An 11894-nucleotide genomic window follows, 5' to 3' on the forward strand; every position below is an offset into this window, starting at 1 on the left:
AAAATATGCTGGGTCAGAGAGGACAGAGGGCAGAGATGTGACCTCAGGAATCAGGGAAGTTTAATAGTGGGATACCATTTGTTATGGGTCATTAAAAAAAAAAGACATTCACCAGATCCAGAAATGAAGGAAGAGAATTGCCAGTAGGAGAATCAGGTTAATGACTTCAGCAGTCCTCAATATTGAAGTATTTTGTGTCAACCTCTTAAACTCAGATATCGATAAGATAATAATGTAAATCTGCTTAAATACATGTAACTAGGCTCAAATGATTTTTTAAACACAGATTTACCATGATGGAAATTTCCATCCATCTTTGGATGATTTTCTTTTCAAAAGACAACTATCAATTCTTTTTAAAAAGTCATGTTTTAACGTGGTCATGCACTAACAAAAATGTGCTCTGCCTATGAGATATCGATCTCTGTCCCGAAAGAGCATGCGTGTTCAAAACTAGTGAGCAGACCCCTTGGAGGCAGTAGTCAGACTACGGAGGGAGAGTAAACATCAGCAACATTTGAGACTGCAAAGTTTTGTAACAGCCATTTGTGAGGAGGGATTAGTATTTACTGTGGTGGAGGTTACAGAAGATGAAGAGGCAGAGTTGGGGAGGAAGATACTAAATTTGGAATTGAACATGTTAAGAGGTGACTATAGTTACCCTGAAGGCAAAATACAAAGTCATGAATTGGGCGAATGTGTGTGCCATATCTGTGGATAAAGCCCAAATTTTCCTCCATAAAACACACGCCCGCGCGCGCGCGCGCACACACACACACACACACACACACACACACACACAGAGACCATGGAAAATTAAAATTAAGAAGCGTTGTTATAACTCTTCATTTTAATCACATTCTAAACAAGAGTGATGCAGAAACACAAGATAATGGCCAGGGGTAGGTGAAGGACAGCCACACTTAGAAAGCTGCCTGGTACAGTGATTTATTTTTTGACATAACGTGCTTAGGAAAATGAAACAAAGGCTCTGGTTTCTAGCAAAATTCTCTCAGCAAAAGCTGTAATTTACTGCAACGGAGACAGAAGCAGGACCAGATGCAGTGGGCAAGAAGCTCGTAATTAAGAACAGGAGTTGGTAATTACCTTCTTCTATTGTGAGGGGAAAAGAATAATTAAACAGCCAAGTCGAAGCAGATGCTTACCAAGGGCTTCTGATTGTGAAGGAGGCTCCTAGAGTAATTTGTACTCGACAATATCGGGGAATTATTTTTCCCCCAATGCATTTCGTGTTTTGTGAAATAATTGCTTTAGACCTGAAGCAATTGTGCAGGTTCATTTTGAAGACGACAGCAACAAACATGTATTAAATACCTACCAGGTGTGGGTGTGTTTCAAGCTTTGATGTTAACATCACTAAGTTCCTGTCCTCAAGTAGTTCACTGTCCATTATAATTCAATTATCCTGGAATCCAGCACACTATAGTGCTTACTTAATTTTACGTTATCTCTTTTTACCCTTCAGACTGGAGGAGTTTTGACCATGGGTTTTAGCCACCCCCCCCCCGGGGGAAACCTTTTCATCGTGGGGTGATTCAATGTGACATTATCTGGGACCCAAATGAGATGAGCCGGTTATGTGATGATGTTGAAGAAGGGTGTTCTGGCTCAAGGAAACAGCCTGATCAGAATCAGCTAGAAATGAAGTGAGCCTTTTGGAAGAATAAATGAGGTGCTTTGAGCAGAGTGAGCAGGAAGTATCTGGTAGAAGTCAGGCTGACATACCCTGCAGGTAACAGATGTAGATAATGTAAATTGTTTACAAAAGTGGGTGAGATCGTTTCCCTTTCTGTCCCCAGGCAGCTTTGCGTTGCGATTTTCTAGCATCCCTTTCCCACTTCCTCAACCTGCTCCATCTTGGTGACTTTCTTTTGGAAAAGTACACAGAGGAAGTAGCGTTATGTCATTTCCAAGCCTAAGCCTCAAAAAGCTTTGCGGTGTTCTCCTCTCCCCGTCAAGCATGGCCTCCGTGCGAACAGACTTGCTCTCATGGTAGAGGAGGAGAAGTATGGGGGGGAAACTGAACAGCTCCAGCCCAGAGTCAGCCCCTGTCCGGGGAACCTGGCTGCTACCCAGAGATGCAGGGCGGGGAGCGGGGGTGGGTGCGTAGCCAAGACCAGGGGGATTCCCTGTCTGAGCCCAGCCCGGCCTGTCAGACAACAAAACTGTGAACTCAGGTAATGTAGTTCTCAGCCACAAAGCTCTGGGTTGGTTTGACACGCATCAAAAGCTAGCTGATACAGATAGGGCAGATACTGTATTGAACACCGTAGACCACTTTAGATTGTCTAGATTATTTGCGCACTTGCAATGCAGAGGCGTTAGGGGGCATGAGATTGGATTCATGTTTTCATGAGAGGATTCTGGGCTGAGAAAGGCCAAGAATGGAGGCACTGAAATCATTTAGTAAATTGCAGTGTTTAAGTAACAATACTGTGGATTAGAATGCTACGGTGGAAATAGGATTTAGAGAATGATGGTATATGGTTAGTGAGGGAGAAAACAGAATCAAGGATTATTTCAATAGATATCAATGGTGTGTTTATAAGGTCCCGAGACTGACAATGTATGCTCTGAATAAAGGCAGACATAGACCTTATCATTACAGAACTACAGTATCCCAGATGTTAAACGAACAGTCGCAAAATAGTGCAGAAGTGCTATCAGTGTAGTTTTCAGAGAAGAGGTGCACGCAATGCTGTGGAAGCTGCCTGATGCCCTGGCCCATGTAGTTAAGCACTTTGCTTTAGGGAATCATCTTTCAGGTTACAGACGGACTATCAAAAAATCACTTTTTTTTCATATGAATGCTGAATTGTGTCCTATTCTTTTAGAAACCAAAGTAGATATAAAAAAAAGTAAATATCAGGGTGTATCACATCACATAAGTTAATAGCACTGAGAGCTTTATGAAACCATGTCTTCATTATGCACTGAGAAGTATCATGTTTATTTATTGTCATTTGTACTACAAAAGTGTGGAAGAACAGTGTGATACATACAGCAGAAGATTGGAACTCTATCCCATATTGGTACAATTTAGGCCAAACACTTATCAACTTTCTGTCAAAGTGTCCTCTACTAGTTGGGAATAGAGGGAGAAAGACATTTAAGGATACAGACCTGAGGATAAAAATATCCAATTTCATTTGCGGAAATAATTAGATCTGCACTTGATTTTCTAGCCCAGAGCAAACTGATATTGAACGACTGCCACTGGTACAACTATCAATTTAGCAGGAGAAAAGGGTTAATTAACTTCCACAGGTAAAGAAAAAAAAAGTTTGTATTTCCTTCTTTTTTTGTGTGTTGTGTTAGTGTCCTTGGTGTCTCGACTAAAAAGAAAATCTGTTTCAACATCATGAAAATGGAAGGTTATGAGGAAAAAAACATTTTGATAGAAGGATATGCTGTGTAACTTAATCATAAATTAAGAAACCACATACAGCAAATCCTTGGATTGCAAGTAACTTGTTCTGCAAGGGTTCGGCCAGATGAACAAACATTTGTACTAAATTTTAACTTGATAAAGGAGCGATGTCTTACAATACGAGCAGTGTGTGAGTCCGAATGTTACATGATCACAAATGAGCCAATAGTGGTTTCTCTCTCTCTCTCTCTCTGCGGGATTGTGGGTGATAGTCTCTCATGCTCGGATGCTCGATCTCGGGCCGTAGTGTTTGGCAGAAATCGTGATTTTTCAGAATGTTGGAAGGTGCCCACAACTGGCACTAGTGTATTTTTTGTCACTTCAAAACATCTATGGACAGCCCTTTGCTTTTGCAGACAAGAGTGAGCTGAGGGAATGCTCTGCTTCCTTCTAGCTCAGGCTGCCTGCAGATAGAGACCCTTTCCTCCTCTGCCTTATTGCCAGTTCCATTAAATACAGTTAAATGACAAGAGTTTATTAATACTGTACTGCAGTCAACATCCGTGTGAACACATGCAATGGCCCCCATGCAGAAAAAGGTAAAAGGTAAAATAAAGACTGTAAGAAGAAGAAGATGATTACAGTGGAAGTTAAGGAGGAAATCATTGGGAAGGACAAACGAGGTATGTGAGTGACCAATACTGCAAGGTTTTATAAGAAGCCTACATCGACCATTTACACAATGTTAAAGAAGAAATAAGGCGGCTAGAGGCAGCAAAACGAGTCCCAAGAATATCAAAGCAATGGCCACATGTTCTGGAAGCTGTAGAAAAGTTGCTCCTGGTTTGGATCAATGCACAGCAACTAGCAGGTGATACAGTGACCGAGAAATTTATCTGCAAGAAGGTAAAAGCCTGGTACACCAACCTTGGAAGTAAACTGCCAGGTACATCAGCAGAAAACAAAGACGGTTTTAAGGTAAGCAGGGGTGGTTTGATCACTTTAAGAGGAGAAATGGCCTCCATAGGATTGCAAGGAACGAGAGGCTCTGTGCTTGGACGCTGAGGCAGCTGAGGCACTTGCTACCGAGTTGAAGTTCACGGTCTCTGCGTGCTGTCTGCTGGAGCAAGTTTTTAACTGTGATGAGACAAGACAGGGCTTTTTTGGAAATAATGACAGAGGACCCACATTACAGAAGCAAATAATGTAATGCCCAGTCACAAGCCCATGAAAGATTGTCTCACCCCCTTGGTTTGTGCTAACTCAAGCGGGGATTTCAAAATCAAGCCCCGCTCATGTATCATTCCGAGCATCCAGGAATCTTCAAGAAATGGAACGTGCAGAAGAGCCAGTTCGATGTTATGTGGAGGTCCAAGGGCAAAGCTTGGGTCATACGTATATTGTTCATTGAATGGATCAAGGAGATCTTCAGTCCTGCAGTGAAGAAATCCCTTTTAGAAACGAATCTGCCACTCAAAGCCTTGCTGGTTCTGAATAACGCTCCTGCTCATCCTCCAGGCTTTGAGGACGATTTATCGGAGGAATTCGAGTTCATTAAGGTCAAATTCCTTCCTCCCAACTCCACTCCAATCCTCCAGTCCATGGATCAGTGGGTCATTCTGAATTTTAAAAAGCTTTACGCCGGGGCGCCTGGGTGGCTCAGTCGATTAAGCGTCCGACTTCGGCTGAGGACATGATCTCACGGTTTGTGACTTTAAGCCTCACGTCAGGCTCTGTGCTGACAGCTCAGAGCCTGGAACCTGCTTCAGATTCTGTGTCTCCCTCTCTCTCTGCCCCTCCCCTGCTCCACCCTGTCTCTCTTTCTCTCTCTCTCTCACTCTTTCTCTCAAAAATAAATAAACATTAAAAGATATATAAAAAGCTTTACACCAAAGCACTATTTCAGCAATGTTTCAAGGTGACTGAAGGAACAAACCTTACCTCTGAGAGTTTTGAAAAAAATCGTTTCCACATCGTGAACTGCCTGAAGATCATCAGTAAAGTCTGGGATGGGGTCACTAAAGGAATCCTTGGTGAAAACTATGGTCTGATTTCACAGTTTGCTTGGAGAAAGCTGTGGCCTGATTTCATTCTTGGACATGACTTAGAGGGGCCTGCTCCTGAACAGGAGCCTCCAGTTGCCGATGACATTGTGTCCTTGGGGAGGACCATGGGTCTGGAGATGAATGAGGACAACATCCAAGACTTTGCGGAGGAAATTGGCCGGGAGCTGACCACCAATGAACTGATGGATCTTAATCTCAAGCAACAGCAAGAGGTTATGGAGGAGATCTCATCTACAGAGAAGGAGGAGGAGAAAAAGGCAGAGGAATCCCTCACTTCAGATGACATTAGGGGGATGTGTGAAATGTGGGAAACAGTACAAAATTCTGTAGAAAAGCAGCACCCATATAAGGCTGTAGCAGGGTGAGCGATAAATCTGTTCGACAACAACGCAATGTCACATTTCTGTGAAATCCTCAAAAGGAGGCAAAAGCAAGTGTCATTGGATAGATTTCTTGGTATAGTTGCATGAAAAGAAAAAGATTCCATTGAGCCAATAGATAGCAGTGATTCTGTTAGTGAGAATGAAAGTCAGCCTACACAATAACCCTCCTCTGGTCTCTCTCATACCAGCCACAAAGGTTTTCAAAAGTAAGTGCAAGTTAATTTGTTTATTTTTCTTTATATTTTGTATTTTCTTTATTATTTTGTATTATATTACAATATTATAATCAGTTTTATAGGAATATTTTTGGGTTGTGAGTTTCCCTTCTTTCCTATGGGGAAATTTGCTTTGATATACAAGCGCTTTGGATTACAAACGTGTTTCCAGAATGAATTCTGCTGGTAAGCCAAGGTTTTACTTTACTTTGCTTTATTTCAGTGATTGAATGACAATCAGGATTGAATCAAAGTAATTAAAGTGTAAATAAAATAATTATTCACCAACTATTCAGTTAATGACTTGATGTAAATTGCTCAGATCTCCATATCTACCTTCAAAATTTCTTGAATTTTTAAGCTTGGATTATTTTACATGGCCTCGCAAACTACTGCCTGGATAATATGAAATTTACATTGTACATTGGAATGCGTGTAAGTGTGTATAATGGGAGAACATACTTAAGGGAAATGTAAACAAAAAGACCCAGTCGATATGCTAGAATTATTCTATTTAAACTAGTTTTTGGAATAGCGGGGTTTTGAAATATCGGTGAGGAATCTGAGAATTTGTCTTCTATAAAAATGTCTTGGTAGGGTGGGAGGAGCGAGGAGGACCGTAGGCTTGCCTCATCCCTCCAACACAGCTAGATGAATATTAATTCATTCTGAATACCCCAGATATTAATCTGAGGACTGACGGAACAAACTGCACGACAAGAAGGAGAGAAGAGGCCACACCGTGGAAGGTAGGGGCGGAGACATGTTTTGGGGCAGAAAGGGATCACAGGTACGGTGGAGGGGAGGGAGTCCTGGTCATGGAGAAGGGGGAGAGAGTGAGAGGAGCTCACAGGGGAACACACAAGGAGAACATTTCCCCCACGCCGTTCACTGGGGAAACGAGATTTCTTGAGCTTTCACAACAGCTAGGCTCAAAAGCTGGAGTTTTTGAGGCTCACAGTTTAACCGGGATAGAGCCCTAAGGGCACTGCGGTAGAGGAGGCCGGCAGCACAGGGGGGCAGATGGTCCAATGCGAGGATCACCTAAGAGGCACTGGGAGAGGTTGTTCCCCTTCTTGGAGGGCACCTGAGAGAGATGTCATTGCCTCTCTGGGGACAAACGAGCTGGCAGGAACCGTTTCCCTCCCCCGTCCCTCAGCATAGTCACAGAGACACCTGCTAAGGTTAGCCACCCCAGACACTGGCTATTAGTGTGCTTTGCCCCAGATCCCACGCTCCTGCTCTCCTGTGTGACTGCCCTTCTGGGTCAAACCTGCATTAGTCCCAGCATGCCATGACCCTCCCCAGAAGGTCAGTGCAAGTCCCCCACTACACCGGGTCTTTAAAGTGTGGAGTTGTGAAGCTCAGCTGGCCCGGCTGGGATGAAGTCCAAAGGGCACAGCGCTGCTCCAGCCAGACTAGCAACCTGGGCACAGAGGGTGTGAAAGCATCAGTCTGAGAAATGCCTAGGATGCACAGGGGGACGTCATTCGCTTCTCTGAAAGGGCTTCCTGACAGCAGCAAGCATGACTCCCCTCTCCAGAGACAAAGAGCCGGCTGACACCATTTCCCTCCCCTGCTCCTCAGCAGAATTATACCGACTTCAGTAAAAGGCACTTTGCACACACCGGCTACACAGCCTGCTTATACCAAGTCCCGCCCCCTGTGCTCCACTGGTACTCCTTTTTCTTGGGCTGGTGTGCCTAACAAAGGTCCACAACCTTTGGGATGTGGTCCTAAGACGGAAGTGTAAAGCAATACGGGGCTACTTCAAGAAACGAAAATCTCTCAAATAAGCAACCGAATCTTACACCTAAAGGAGCTAGAAAGAGAACAAAAAATAAAGCCTAAAACTAGAAGAAGAGGAAAATAACCAAGATCAGAGCAGAAATAAATGATGTAGAAACAAACAAAAACCAGTAGAACAGATCAATGAAACCAGAGCTGGTTCTTTGAGAAAAACTAATAAAACTGATAAACCCCCAGCCAGACTTATCAAAAGGAAAAGAGAAAAAACCCAAATAAATACAATGACAAATGAGAGAGGAGAAATAACATCCAACACCACAAAAATAAAGGTGAGGGAATATTAAAAATTATACACCAACAAATTGGACAATTTGGAAGAAATGGATAAATTCCTAAAAACATAAAAACTACCAAAACTGAAACAGGAAGAAATAGAAAACTTGGACAGATTGATAACCAGCAAAGAATTTGAATCAGTAACCAGAAAATTCCCAACAACAGAAGTCCAGGACCAGATGGCTTCCCAGGGGAATTCTACCAAATATTTAAGAAGAATTAATACCTATTCTTCTCAAACTGTTCCAAAAAATAGAAATGGGAGGAAAACTTCCAACCTAATCTTATGAGGCCAGCATTACCCTGATTCCAAAACCAGAAAAAAAGACTCCACTAAAAAAGAGAAGTACAGGCCAATATCCTTGGTGAACAGAGACGCCAAAATTATCAACAAAATATTGCAAAACAGATCCAACAGTATATTGAAAGAATTACTCACCATGATCAAGTGGGATTTATTCCTGGGTTGCAAAGGTAGTTCAATATTCACAAATCATTCAACGTGTTACACCACATTAATAAAAGACAAAAGCCATGTGATACTCTTCATAGAATCAGAAAAAGGATTTGACATAGTACAACATGATTCTTGATAAAAATCCTCAATAAAGTAGGGACAGAGGGAACATACCTCAATGTAATAAAGGCCATATATGAAAAACCCACAGCTGAGATCACTCTCAATGGAGGAAAAACGGAGAGCTTTTCCTCTATAGTCAGGAAAAAGACAGAGGTGTCTACTCTCACCACTGCTATTTAAAACCGTACTAGAAGTCCTAGCCTGAGCAATCAGACAACAAAAAGAAATAAAAGGCATCCAAATTTGCAAGGAAGAAGTCAAATTTTCACTATTTGAAGATGACATGACACTCTATGCAGAAAACCTCCACGAAACAATTGCTAGAACTGATGCATGACTTTGGTAAAGTTGTAGATACAAAATCAACATACGGAAATCTGTTGCATTTCTATAAACCAATAATGAAGCAGCAGAAAGAGAAATTAAGAAATCGATCTCAGTGTTTATAATTGCACCAAAACCCATAAGATACCTAGAAACAACCTAACTAAATAGATGAAAGACCCATATTCTGAAAACTATAAAACACCTATGAAAGAAATTGAAGATGATGCAAAGAAATAGAGAAACATTCCATGCTCATGGATTGGAAGAAAAAATACTGTTAAAATGTCTATATTCCCCAAAGCAATCTACACATTACGTGCAATCCCTATCAAAATAACACCAGCATTTTTCACAGAGCTAGAACAAAAAATCCTAAAATTTGTATGGAACCACAAAAGACCCAAAATAGCCAAAGGAGCTTAAAAAGAAAAGCAAAGCATCACAATTATAGACTTCATGCTCTAGTGCAAAGCTGTAGTTATCAAGACAGTATGGTACTGGCCCAAAAACAGACACAGACATCAATGAAACAGAATAGGAAATGCATTAATGGACCCACAGCTATATAGTCAACTAATTTTTGAAAAGGCAGGAAAGAATATCTAATGGGAAAAAAAAAGTCTCTTCCATAAATGATGCTGGGAAAACTGGACGGCAACATGCAGAAGAATGAGACTGGACCACTTTCTTACACCATGAACAAAAATAAGCTCAAAATGGATGAAAGACCTAAATGTGAGACAGAAAACCATCAAAATCCTGTAGAAGAAAACAGGCAGTAACCTCTTTGACATCAGCTGTAGCAACTTTTTAATAGGTGTCTCTGGAGGCAAGGGAAACAAAGCAAAAATGAACTATTGGGACTTCATCTAGATAAAAAGCTTCTGTGCAGTGCAGGAAACAATTTTTCCAAAGACATCTGGATGGCTAACAGACACATGAAAAGATGTGTGAAAGTTCCACTCATCATCAATGAAATACAAATCAAAACTACAATGAGATACCACCTCACATCAGTCGGAATGGTTAAAATTAGCAACATAGGAAACAACAGATGTTGGCGAGCATGCGGAGAAAGGGGAATACTGTTACACTGTTGGTGGGAATGCCACCGGGTGCAGCCACTTCGGGGAATCGTATGGAGGCTCCTCAAAAATTAAAAATTGAACTACCCTATGATCCATCAATTTCTCTACTCGGTATTTACAGAATGGATACAAAAATAGTGATTCAAAGGAATACGTGAACCCCGATGTTTATAGCAGCATTATCAGCAATAGTCAAAACGTGTAAAAAACCCAAATATCCATCGACTGATGAATGAATAAAGTAGTGGTACATATATATATGTATATATACATAACATATATATGTTATGTATATATACATAACATATATACGTATATATGTTATGTATATATATATATGTTACTAATCCATAAAAAATAATAAAATCTTGCCATTTGCGACAACATGGATGGAGTTAGAGTATTACGTTAAGCAAAATATGCTGGTTTAGAGAAGACAAATACCATATGATTTCACTCATATGTGGAATTTAAGAAATGAAACAGATGAACACAGTGTAAAAGAGAGAGAGAGAGAGAGAGAGAGAGAGAGACAAAAAATAAAACAGACTCAATTATAGAGAACAAACTAATTATAGAGAACAAACTAAGAATTCAAACCTTGCTGAAGGCAAGGTTGCTTGAGTGGTGGGCTAAATGGACGATGGAGATCAAGGAGGGCACTGGTGATCAGCACTTGGTGTTGTATGTAAGTGATGGATCACTGATTCTACACTAGAAATTAATATCACACTGTAAACCAATTGGAATTTAAATAAAAACTTGGAAAGCAAAAAACAACAAAACAAAACAAAACAAAACAAAAAAACAAAACCAAAACCCAAACCGAAAAAGACGCGGTTGATAGCAGGATTTTACGTCTAGGTGTTGGCTCTTAGATAAGGCAAAAAGATGAGAAGGTAATCTGGGAAGTAAATATATTTTGAACAGAATAGCCTAACCAATCCATTGTCTTTTGGGAATTAGGTTAAAAAGTCTTGCACAAGAAACCACTAGCGTCTTATAGAACAGTACCTGCAATAAAATAATGCTCCTTCCATTGATATCAACGTCCTTATATCTAGAATCTGTTACTTTACATGGCAAAAAGGACAGGCGACAGGAATGTTAACCCTTTTGAAGTGGGGACATTATCCTGGATTATAGGGTCAATGTCATCATAAAAATCCGTTTTTTGAAGAAGTTGGTTTATTTATTTTGAGAAAGAGAGAAAGAGAATTCCAAACAGGCTCCATGCTGTCAGGCTGCCGGTGCAGAGCCCCACACCGGGGAGCCACCCCACAAACCATGATAAATTTATTTTTGATGGAAGTTTTATGTGGACCATATAAATGGATTTTTTTGCTGACTGTAGTTATTTGAACTGGTAGGTCCATAGATTATTTTGAATTTTCTGAATATATACTCTGTTGCCTGTAAATCATAACAATTCTATTTCTTTTTTTTTCTAGTCCTTACACCTTTAGTTTTTTGTTGCTTTGTTTTGCCTAAACCTCCTATACTAAGTAAGTACTGCTTCCAACACAATTGAAATTTTGTTAGTGTTTGCAGGGTATCTGTTTCCATCTGTTTCCATCCTCTCAGTTAAAAGTGCCTTTATGTTTAAAGCGTCTCAAGGAAACAACCGTTATTTGTTTATGTTTTGTTTTGTTTTTGTGCTTTAAGTTCACGTTTGGCGATGTTTTTATTTGCTTAGTGTACTTGCATTATCCTTTTTGGGCTTTGCTGAGATTCTTAAATCTGTGGAGCATTACCTTCT

Source organism: Herpailurus yagouaroundi, unplaced genomic scaffold, assembly GCF_014898765.1.
Source record: "Herpailurus yagouaroundi ecotype Mexico unplaced genomic scaffold, PumYag 165, whole genome shotgun sequence".
NCBI classification, from domain to species: Eukaryota; Metazoa; Chordata; class Mammalia; order Carnivora; family Felidae; genus Herpailurus; species Herpailurus yagouaroundi.